General features: G+C 40.8%; 1 protein-coding gene across 4 annotated transcripts in view; it reads left to right on the top strand.

Annotated features, from left to right (window-relative positions):
• The window catches only part of LOC124949488 (uncharacterized protein DDB_G0286105-like), an 88,769-nt gene that overhangs the window by 37,829 nt on the left and 38,756 nt on the right, over window positions 1–12,184 (top strand). For all 4 annotated transcript variants that reach the window (XM_047494591.1, XM_047494588.1, XM_047494589.1 and 1 more), the window contains one exon: window positions 770–807. The gene's annotated coding sequence lies outside the window, so the exon portion shown is untranslated. The remainder of the gene's footprint in view (window positions 1–769; window positions 808–12,184) is intronic.

Genomic DNA, 12,184 nt, shown 5'->3' with positions numbered 1-12,184 from the left:
TCGCGATATTATACAATAATTTCTACGTTTCATTGTATCGTAGTATATCGTGCATGCAATTTAATGTTGCATTTCATGCATAAAACTATTTGAAAAAATAAAAATACTACAGAATTTGAAAACGTTCGTTCACTTTAGATTATTTTCCTTCGCTCGAGCGAAACGAGTCCCCGGAATTCACGTTTTCTCGACCGTGATGAAGAAGCAAAACATTCCTTCTTTTTTTTTTCTTTTTTTTTTCTTTTTTTTTACTTCCTTTTTCTCTTTCATTCTTTTTGTATCGCCCGATACAATCGCACGATAGATTCGCGAAGTTTCGTGCGTAGTATCTGGTTCGAGGCGAAAGTTCGAACGCGACACGCGTCCGTTGCATGTGCGTTGTCTGAGGGAGCATGTGTCGGGGGTGGTGGAAAGCTTTGGGGGGTGGTTTCATTGTGAACGACAATATCGCCTTGAGCGGCATTGGCGAAGCAGAGATGCAAATTTCGTGGCGGACGTCTCCTCCACCTTCGTCTCTCATTTTCAAAATTTCTATCCGGCGAAGACGAATTTTTATCGAGGGAAAGAACGTCACTTTCTGAATCTACCGTTCAATCTTTACGATTATTAACATCGTATGATTAATATAGATTTTTAATATTTAAGACAAATGTTATCTTAAAATATCAAAAGATATTTTCTTAGGATTTTCTTAAGAAGAAAAATATACGAAAGAATTTATCCATCATATATCCTTGAAATAATAATAATTCTATCTGTTCTGTTTCAGGGGACAACATCTTTCACACCGCCACGACAACGTTCACCGTAAGTAATTAACTCATTCCTTAGGAAGCAAATGATCTCTCTACGAACGATCGATCTTTTTTCTATCATAAGAAGAGAAAGCTTGACATTGATAAAAGTATCGAGAGATATGAAATAGTTCGTAGAAATGGCACATTACTCTCGTTGAAAACAGAGAATAAAAATATCAGAAAATATCAATTGAAAATCTTACATAAGATCAAGTTACTTATGGACGTAGAAATCTCACGAGGAGGCCGCCATTGTAGACAGTCGTCGATTTCTCAGGAAGCTACGCCAATGCATACATATATGCGCGGTAAAAGGGGAAGGAAGGAGGTTGACAATGCAGCTCGAGGGGCGGGAGGGTGGGTCTGAGCTTGGTAGAAGGAGGATGAGGAGGAGAATGAGAAGGATGACTGCTGCCGTCGTCGTCGTCGTTCTCGTCAATCGTAGAGGGTAGTAGTAGTCAGTTTGCTATGGTAGTGAAGGGTGATCGGCGAGGTGGAGATGCTCTAAGGTACATAATCATGCTTGCTGATTCCTTCCCTAATAAAAGTCTCACTGTCACGGCTCGTCCCCCCACGAGACCTCGAGCGAGTCGACCTCTTTCTTTCTCTCTCTCTCTCTCTCTCTCTCTCTCTCTCTCTCTCTCTCTCTCTCTCTCTCTCTCTCTTTCTCGCATTTACACAACTCGTCGGAAACTCCCTGTACTCCTCGTCTCGTACCTTCGATCGAGAGAAGCACCTCAACACCGAGATTCTCCTTCTCTTCTACAATTCTTCGTTGCTGCTGTTGCTACTACTGCTATTGAATACGCGTGACGTAGGACAAAAGTGCACGTACGCGTAGTAGCCGGGACGTTTGCGCGATACATACATGCTTGCTCGCTTACTTCCGTGTATTGCAGTTCTTCTCTCGCACTCTCTCTCTCTCTCTTCTTTTCGTTGTGTATAAGAAGACAAAAGTGGCGTTGGGTGGGGAGAGTCGGAGAATCGCGGGAGAAATACGGGTCAAAAATGCTTGACGCTGCACCATCTAGAGTTGCAGTTTTTTTTAATCTTCCGATATGCATTCGAAGACAGTGTTTCCTATCCTCGTCTTTCTCCTACCGGCACTTTCTCCTACCTACTCCGATTTCTTCTCTTCTTTTCTTCTCTTTCACGTAGTACGTGTGTACGTACGGATGGATAAAGGAGGCTTAGTATACGAACATAAATGTATGTATGTATGTGTATATGCATGTACCTAAGTACGCGTTGGGGTTAGTTCGTGAGAGAGAGAGAGAGAGAGAGAGAGAGAGAGAGAGAAGATCGGCAAGAGAAGGACAGACAAACCCCTCGAACGTCGTCGAACCGCGAACGATTTGCAAATTAATTTGGCTTTGTCGGTCGATCGTCAACAATACGTTGATCTCCCGTGCAAACACATCGGGAACCCGCTCGCGCTACGTTTGCAGATGTAACGTTAATAGATCCTCGTACGCGACGAACTTGCCATTGCAACGTGAGAGAGAAAGAGAGAGAGAGAGAGAGATAGAGAGATGAAGATACTCAACACGATAAATTTCTGTCTTTCCAATTCTATCCCGGAAGATTCTCTTCTTTCCTATTTGTATGAGAGTATGCGTACGTGGGCGTGCATGCATGTGCTATATCGTTCTTATAGAAATTAAAAAGAAATATTTCTAATATTGTTTCTAAGCTTAAACCCATTTACCAAAGCTCATTTATGTAGGAGAAATAAATGAAAATAAAAGAATAATTCTAAATCGGAAAGCATTATTACAAAAATACAAAAATAGCTCGAAACTATTAAAGGCGTAATCTCGTTTATCCAAAGATAAATTATCGTGAAATTTTTATCAATCTTTTATAGTTATTAGAAATCGATGTATTTATTAATAATCGCGAGATAGATGATATAATATTAGATATTGTTAGTAATTCATGAAGTAGTATGATAATTCTAATATAATGGAATCGCTTTCGATGGTTATCCTCAAGGACGATGGTTTGGGCCGGGAGGGTTGTAAGGTGAGGACCCGGAGATCGTTCTCAATGTCTTCGTTTTGCAGGGTCGATTTTTAAAGGGCCCCTTACGTTTGAGGGTCCTTGGCCTAGACAGGTCTCAAGGTGCATGTCTCTGGTGGATTTAAAAGACCCTCGACCAGAAAAGAAGAACGAAAGGAGAACCAGATGGCCCGACCTACCTTACTTCCTTCCTTATCCTACTTCCACCCACGTGTCTTCTCGTACGAATTACTTTCATATGTGAAAACGAATTCTCTCTTTATCTATTTCCCTTTCTCTCCCTCATCTATCTTGTAAAATTTTTCTCTCAAGGTCCGTTAATAACGCATCACGATGCGAAGCGTCGAAATAGAGCGAAAGTGGGAGGAGGGAAAGAATGAAGAAAGAAAAAAAAAAAAGGGAAAAAGCCGAGCACGTTCGTTCGACATATGTTTCGAAGTCATTGTACGGGATCGGCCGAAAGGCGACGTTAATGCAGCTTTTTCGCTCCTCAACGGTTCTTAAACTCCGACCGTTCGTTATTAATACTATTAATCTCCCGTTAGACACGAGACTCTCAAAAATTGGGGCCGGATATATCGTGGATAGAAGGCCGCAATCTGTTGGCTCTGTTCGATCTCGAATTGGTAACTGTTGTCAGAAGTAACGGCTCGTCTTTTCCAATTCGATCGTAAAGAAAAAAAAAAAAGAAAGAAAAAGAAGAGGAAAAGGACTCGAGTAAATTGCTCGATAATAATTTCCCGTTAGAATTAGAAGCGAATTTTTTCTTAACGTAGGACCCAATTACGAGTAAAGGGAGAGCTCATCCAGGTGTGTGAAATTTAAGTTCTGTAAAAGTTCACCCGGCTGCCAAGGAGCAACGCGTAAACGAGAAAATCTATGCAATATATACAGTAGATGTAGACTCCGAGGAAAACTGGTTTTACGGCTGAGACATTGTGTTTACAACACGAAACGCCCACGTAAACGCCCAAGCGGAAGAACCGGAAGTCTCATGCTGAGAATTAACAGGACAGATTTACGAGCGTCGACAAATAGCTCTTTCGAGTCGTTTACTGTAGAAAGGAGCGACCGTCCTCTCATTATCGAAATGTTTAGAACATATCTAAGAAGGTTTTGACCACTTTGTATTGAGAATAACATATCGGACAATACGGTCGAACCACGAGGCTCATTTATCGCCTTGTAAATCTTCAGAAAACTTTTTGCCCGCAATTAGAATTGGGATACCAGTCAGATATTTTGAGGGTTCTTTGTGCACAGTCGGGGGTCCTCAAAGAGGAAAATGATATTATCGTTGTATCTTCACTATTGATGATTCTCCTTAAAAGATTTCTCCCGAAAAAGACTTTCTTATTCGTTAATGATCCTTCTAAGGCCTACGAAACCATTACAAATCTTAACTAGTTAATAGAGTCAAATGGAGAATCAACCGTTTGCCATAACGTTTTAATCAAATCAAAGAGTTAGAAGGAAATGAGCGTTCTAAACACGACGATACAAATCGTCCTCTCGCTTTTCAACAAATCCTCTTCTCCTTTCTCCTCTCCTCTCCTTCAAAATCGGTCATTCCTAATTTACGATCGTTATATCCATTATAACATCCGTTATTATAACGATCGAATTGCAATTTTATTGAAGCAATTTGATGCAGCTTTACGATCATACTCCTTTCGCACCTCACAAATCCATCATCGTTCCTATCGATTGGAGATTAAATACTTAAACGTCTACCGTGATTTTTCTCGTGTTCGTTAAAAACCACAACGATTGTTTGTCCGATTTTTCGTGGCTTCATCATGAAGAAAAAAGAAAAAAAAAAAAAAAAAAAAAAAAACAAAAAAAAAAAAAAAAGAAATGTCAGGCCCGATAAAACGTTCGTTATATTGAAGTATTGATTCGTTAAAACAAGTTCGGCGACTAAGTGTTGCCTGATGATCAAAAGGAAGAAATTCTGCGTGAAAAATATAATGAAAAGAAAAACAAAAGAGAAAAAAAAATAGAAAGAAAGAATGGAAGAAGCATGGAAGTACTTGAGTTAAAAAAAAAAAAAAAAAAAAAAGAAAAAAAAAATACAATCGATTCGTTTGTATCTTTTTTGTTATCTACCAAATCGAGTACGCTATCACAATAAAGTTTGACAATAATATTCTTATGAAGTAACTCGAAAGAAATCGATATAAGTATCGAGGGTATAATAAGTTATAAATTAAGGTGATATTCTTGCTTGCGTGCGCTAGTACACACTATCGAAGGAACTCTCGAAGCGTGGTAATAAGTCTAGGTTGGTTGGAATTTCAATGGGGCCATCGTAGCACCCCACGATACTCTCAAACGAGTTCCATCGTCGTAAATGTGGAAGTAGCTCGTGCTACCTGAGCAGCTGCGGCTGTGTGCGAGTTAGGAAAGGAGAGCCCCCTTGGTACAAGTTTTATTTTGCCTTACCTTATGTGCCCTCCAAGTGTGCACGCGAGAGAGAGAAAAAAAGAAAAGAAAAGAAAGAGAGCAAAGAAGTGGCAAGGGGAGAAAAGGGAAGGGAAAGAAGCATATTGCTAGACGCCGCCAGGTACCCTATCGTAGGGGCCTAACGTCACGCTTGAGAGGGGGGCCATCTGCACCCTAACTAGTATGTGACGTCAGGTGTGACGACGTGTGCTACGAGGAAGAAGCGTTTGCCTCTCTTCGTTCGTCCATCGCCCCTCACGAACTTATCTTACTTTTTGATATACGTATATCTATCTTTTTCTCTTTTTTCGATTATATAATAAATTCCTTCAAGATATTTTCAATAATGTAGCGATTACTTATTGTTAAAAAATTATGTCAAATATTATTCATACCGTTTATATTTCTTTCTTCGTTGCAATGAGTATAAGATAATTCTTTTCTTTTCTTCTTCTTTTTCTTTTCTTTTTTGTTTTCTTTTAAAATTAAGTATTAACAGGTGTTAATTTAAATCGTCACGATGGTCATTTTGTTAATTCTCTTTTTTTTTTTTTTCTTTCGTTATGAGTAAATCCAAGAACTTACTTATAGCCAGTTACTTATACTGATTGTAAGTTCTTAAATTTCGTACGTTCAATCTTTCGTCTCTTACGCCAGGCAATGCCGCCATACTGCGCCTCACTTTTATCGCGGTAGGCGTGTTTCGTATCTTTAACAAGACCGTTAAATTGTTCTTTATCATACAGCTCGGCGTTATCGTACGGGGCGGCTTCTGGAGATACATGCATAGACGTACACTTATTTATGCGTACACGTGTGCGACGTTTTACACATCCACGCATCTTCCTTCTTTGACTGAGTTAATACGCATTGGGAAATAATTAAATAACATACGATTAATATATGAATTTTTAAGGATATCTATCTAAATTACATTTTAGAAATTTAAGACGGATCAAACGTGAAAATCAAATTTAATCGAAGAATTTAATTAAGTTCAATCGATCGAGTGAAATTTAATGAAATTGGAGATTCGCGATATGAAGCGAGTTACTTGGCCCGTGGTTTCTAAACGGCGTGGAACGAATGCAAGTCCAAGTATAAGTGCGTATTAGACGAAGAAGGCAAAGGGGCCGTTCGTCACGAAACATCTGCCACGGGCGCGTGGCTCTGCTTTCTACCCCCAAAGAGCACCGACCGAAGAGAAAAGAAGAGAAAAGAAGAAAAGAGAAGAGAAAAGAAGAGAGAGAAAGAGAGAGAGAGAGAGAAAAGGGAAAGAAAGAAAGAAAGAGAGAGAAGGGTCCTTTGAGACAAAGAAAAAGTATGACGTACTGGCAGCTGCCGGTAGACGCCAAACCGGTGACGTAGGGCCCCCCCTTCGTTTCATTTCGTTTCGTTTTCGGGGACTTACGATCGGCGAAGGTGAAAAGCTTTACCCCACATTGAAATTCGAAGATTTATCGTCCGTGATCCCGCGAAACTTCGCGCGTGTTACAGATCTCCCTATTTCTTTCTTTAATTGACGATCACGCACAACCATATCTCTGTCACGAACATCAATTCGAAGGAATTCTATTTCTATTTCTTTTCTTTTCTCTTTTTTTTTCTTTTTTTTTCCTTCCAGAATAGATTAACGCTCTTCCAAGATTTATATTTTATTTGACTGTATTTCATGTTATTAAATTTCATTGCATAAGAGAAATGGGAAGTAAGAGATTCCTTTCAAGAAATGAAACAAAGTAGGAGAGAAAAACTCCAATTACTCGACGGAGACCTTTCGTATATCTTTTTTTCCCTTTATTATCTCTCTTAGTCATACGCGCTCTTGCTTTCTTTCAACCTCTTCCGTATACTTTTCGTTTCCGTCGTCCTTAATTTTGTTGTTTCCGTCAAATTGTTGTCCCTTATATCTCTTTTTCTCTCTTCCTCTCTCTCTCTCTCTCTCTCTCTCTCTCTCTCTCTCTCTCTCTTTCTCTTTATCCTCGAGTCGGATTGAAGCATCGCACAGTTCTTGCAATTCTAAAGTCCAAACGATTTCAAAGTGGAAATCTGCATCTTTAATAACGAGCACCGTGATATTAGAATGTTTTTCTGGCCTTTGAAGTTCGGCCATTGGATTAAGAATAGAGAAAAGTCTCACGATAACTCGCGTTTGACAGACTTTTTTGATAACTTCTTTCTGCAAGTTATCGAGCCGCATCTGTCCCTTTCTATCTTTATTTTTCTCATGCTTGGAATCGCAGACGCTCTCTATCTTTTTCGTCCTCGCCGTATAAAACCCAGCACAATTTATGCTTTCCATTCTCCACGAGAAAGAAATAAAACTCGGGAGTCCATCTTCAAAGGTACGCACCGTTGGGCGCGCGTTCCTCTTCTTTCGAGAAGAGCGAAAGGAGAAGGAGGAGGGAGAAAAGGACGGAGAGAGAGAGAGAGAGAGAGAGAGAGAGAAAGAGAGAAGAGAAAAAGATGCAGTAAAGCACCCTGATACCACGAACGGGACACTAATGATGAAAGTCCAGGTCTTACTGTCTTTTACAGTTTTTCTCTTTTCCTTTTTTTTTTTTTTCCTCGTAGACTGCACTTTTCTATCTCCATTGTTGTCGTTCGGGAAAAGTACCTACCATGGATGGCTTACGCGGATCTTTACTTTTTTCGACGAGACATCGTGTCTGTCTAATCAATAATTCAAGAAAGAAAAGTAAAAGGAAGAACGGTTTGAGAACAAAAGTCATGAATTTGTATAAGTCACCGAGTGCGAGAATTCGCGTGTGTCCTAAAGAATGGTGTTTCTAGTTTCCTTATTATTACCTGATGGTTCTTCTCAGTTCCCCCTTACCAAAAGCACCCTACGTTCCTTTACCCTTAAACTTCTCACATCTGCCACGGCACGCGATTCGCCCCTTGCACATCGAAGGTTGACGTCCTGAAGGAAAACAAACCACGCCGCACAAGCATCGCTTACGTTAGAAAAGAATCAAGCTGGACTGTTTAGATAATTCGATACGTTGTTGGATTTTCGATACATTCATTCTATTCTTAAAGAAAATAAATGTAAATTAACAGTAAATATATTGGCACCAAATAAATAATCATTTGATAATTATCCAAACGATTGTAATTATTTTCAATTAGTAAAGGGCACTAGGTTGATAGAATCGACGTAAAATACGGAATCAAGAGAACACATCGTTCTTGCACGAGCTCGAAATACGAAACTAAAATATGATGGTTGTAGATACGAAAGAGGAGTACGCAGCATCCGCGAGGAAGGAGATTCGGTTAGGCGTACGCGAGGGGAGAAGACAATATCGAGCGTAGGAGGAGGATTTCAGGGAAAAATGTAGGCAGGAATGACCTCGCCGAATCGCGAGTGAATTTGAGAGGAATCGCAGGATATTGTGTGCGCGGAGCAGATGCATCATACGTCAAGAGAATGCGAGGCATCCCGCTGAAAAGAGAGAACTCGCAAAAGGGTTCTGCCCGAGTAAAGCCGCGATTTCTTTTGCATTCTTGCATCCAAGGGGAACCCTTTCATTTGCATCTGTCTCCGAAATGCAAAAAGGGGTTTCCCAAAATACAGATGTTCGTGTTCGTCGAGATAGAGAGAAAGAAAGAGAGAGAGAGAGAGAGATAGTGAGAGAGAAAGAGAGATAGAGAGAGAGAGAGAGAGAGAGAGAGTACTGAAACTCGGCCCGAGGTCGCTCATCTGGAACGAAAATAGCGTATTGTGAGAATTTTGAAACTCCTTCAAGACACTCACTGGTTTTGCGTGATTCGAAGGATCTATGGATTCATTGAAGTCCAGTAAGAAACTTCCTCCACGACCAGGTGTATCCTCCTATCACCTGCTTCCTTCCTTCGCATCGATTTTTCTCCAAATCTTCAAATATCTTTTCTATCTTCTTATTTTTTTCCCTCTTCTTTTCTTTTTCCTTTTTTTCTGCTTTTTTTTTTTTTTTTTTTTTTTTTTTTTTTTTTTTCCTTCAGAGTTTCATGGTATCTTCGTACTACGTCTACCTAACCACAAAGAAAATTTATAAAGATACGTTCCTATTAATAATTTTCGATTCGCACGAGATCGGTATCGGCTGGCAAATATTCTCTCTTTTTAACGCGCTTCATTACGCTTTTGTACGCTTCTAAAGTATAGCGAAAAGGTTCATCTTCCGGCGGGAGTACAGCGCATCGATTATCGAGAATCGACTGACAAGTACCGAGAAAGAAAGGGAGAAAAAGAAAAAAGGCATTACAAATTGATTTTACGTTTTTTAAACTTCGCTATTTCGTTTTGCGTTTCGAGAGAGTATGTGAGAAAAAAAAAATGTCGGAGTAGAAGAAGAAGGAAAAGAAAGCGTCGACATACGCATTGGACTGGAAAAAAGATCGTGCGAGTTTGACTTTGGTGATTTTCTATCGTTCGTAAATTCGTCTTCTCTTTCCTCTTTCGCTCTCTCTCTCTCTCTCTCTCTCTCTCTCTCTCTCTCTCTCTCTCTCTTTTTCTCTCACAGCCTCTTCCCTTCCGTGCGCACTTTTTGCGCGGAGATTTTTCGCAACGCCCTCCGTTTCGTTCTTCTCCACCTCTCTTCCTCTTCCTCCTCCACTACTCTCCAGCGCCCTCTCCAGCGTTCTTTTTTTTTTTTATTTTAACCCGCGCGTCGTCGCTCGGACCGCTGGGCGATCAATGAATTGAAGCGTCTGTCCTTTTTTTTGGTCAGCCTCTGACTCTCCTCGTTCGACGCATTGCCGCCTGCATCTCGGTCTCCTTTTCACTACCCCTCGTCTCTTTCCATCCCCACTATGCTCCCGTCAACTCGCCCTCTCTCTCTCTCTCTCTCTCTCTCTCTCTCTTTCTCTCTTTCTCTCTTTCTCCCTACCTTCACGTTTCTCTGTCTCTTTCTCTCTCACTTTTTCTCTTTCTCTCTTTCTCTCTTTCTCTTCTCTATTTCTGCACCCGTCTCTCTCTCTTTTTCTCTCTTTCTGCCTCTCTCTCTCTCTCTAACTCTCTGACCACCCTCTGGCCGTCGCTCAGACCTCTCTCTATCTGCGTACCTCATTCTACCAACCTTCTCTCTCTTTTCCTCCTCTTCCTCCACCATCTCCTCTCATCCTCCTCTTTCTCCGTTCAACTCGCTCTTCCACGAGAGAAACGGATTGGAAGCTGTTCTGTTCCCTCCCTACTTTTCTCTCTCTCTCTCTCTCTCTCTCTCTTTCTCTCTTTTTCTTTCTCTTACTCTCTCGGACTCCCTTTCGCGCTTGTCCTCCATTTCCCTCCTGTAGCCTATCTGACCCTCCTCTTTCCCTCTCTTTCTCGTTGCTGGACACATAGATCTTCTCTCTCTCTCTCTTTCTCTCTTTCTCTCTCTCTCTCTCTCTCTCTCTCTCTCAGTATCTCTTTCCCTCGGTCATACCTCGTATTCGCGTATCGGAACACGCAGAATCACGTACGTGCATAGCACATGCACCTGCACGCACGCATGCAGCCCTCGTGTTTCCCGATCTCGCATCGCCAGATAAATCTCGCTGACGCTTATGTACGCGAGAGCCGAAGAAGGAAAGTGTAAGAGAGGAAAAGGGAGGAAAAGAGAGATAGATAAAGAGGGAGAGAGAGAGAGAGAGAGAGAGAGAAAGAGAGAGAAAGAAAAAGAGACAGAGAGAGAGAGAGAGAGAGAGAGAAAACGAAGCGCATGCGCTTTCGATTACTACTACCAACTATCGTTTTATACATATATACATATACATATATGCGGAATATATATGGATATATGTATATATATGTATATCTATACGTATATGCACATATGCATATATGCGGACACGTTTCGTCTTCTTTTAATCGCATCTGGCACGTCGTCTCTCTCTCTCTCTCTCTCTCTCTCTCCTTCTCTCTCTCTCTCTTTCTCTCTCTCTCTCTCTCTCTCTCTCTCTCTCTCTCTCTCTCTCTCGCTTTCTCCCTTTTTCTTCTCTTTCACTCGTCTTCTCTCTTACTTTCCTCATTGCCCTTTTATTTCGACAAACGGCTTCAGGGCTAATACGAATTTTTCTGTAAAGTGACAACTACACCTTGAAACTATATCACAGAACAATGCTACTCGCATGTACCATGCACGAATGTATCTATGTGTGTATTTACGTATATTTAACACGCGTTGTCCCATCCGAGAACACTTCGGGATCATCGAATGACATGGCTCGCATTTTCAATGATTTTAACTGAATGCACTGGCCCGATAAAAAATTGTGAAATTATCATTGTTTTGCAAATCATTAAAGATCAAAGAAGAAATGAAATTTAAAATACAGTAAAAATTTTTAAACTTATCCTTTTAACGTATTTATTGTATATTTAATTTATTTTGATTATCTTTAATCATTTGTCCGATAAAATCTTTTGCTCGATAATTGTTTTTAGATCAGACTCAAACATCAGTAATGCGATTCGCGTTAATTGCTACATAGTGCAAAATGATCGTCCAAGGGAACAAAAAAAAATTATTCTTTTTTCCCTGACCCTATCTATTCCCTTTTTTAGAATCTGGCGACTCTTTCCAACATGTCGTAAGTTTATTCATTATCCCGCGTTGGACGGTGGTATCGGACAGTACCGTGCCGGACAGTTGGACTGCAAACCCCATCAAGGACGGCTCAGAATCCCCAGCGGCAAATAAAATCGTATATCATCCCTTTGCCAGCGAAAATTTTGTCTCTTCCACTCGTTTCGTTCTACCCTCTCTCTCTCTCTCTCTCTCTCTCTCTATCTCTCTCTCTCTCTTTTCCTCTCTCTTTATCCGTCCCTCCTATTCTCTCCCACTGCCTCTTTCTCTCTTTTCGCGGCGCAAGCTCGTACATCAAAGCTCGCCTGCGTCTATCTTCTTCCTCGAATACTACAGCTCTGTGCCCTCTTCCTCCTCTCTTCTCCTCTC

Source organism: Vespa velutina, chromosome 5 (assembly GCF_912470025.1).
Source record: "Vespa velutina chromosome 5, iVesVel2.1, whole genome shotgun sequence".
NCBI classification, from domain to species: domain Eukaryota; kingdom Metazoa; phylum Arthropoda; class Insecta; order Hymenoptera; family Vespidae; genus Vespa; species Vespa velutina.
Note: the sequence above shows the minus strand (reverse complement) of the source record. Positions and strands in the feature narration are given on the sequence as shown.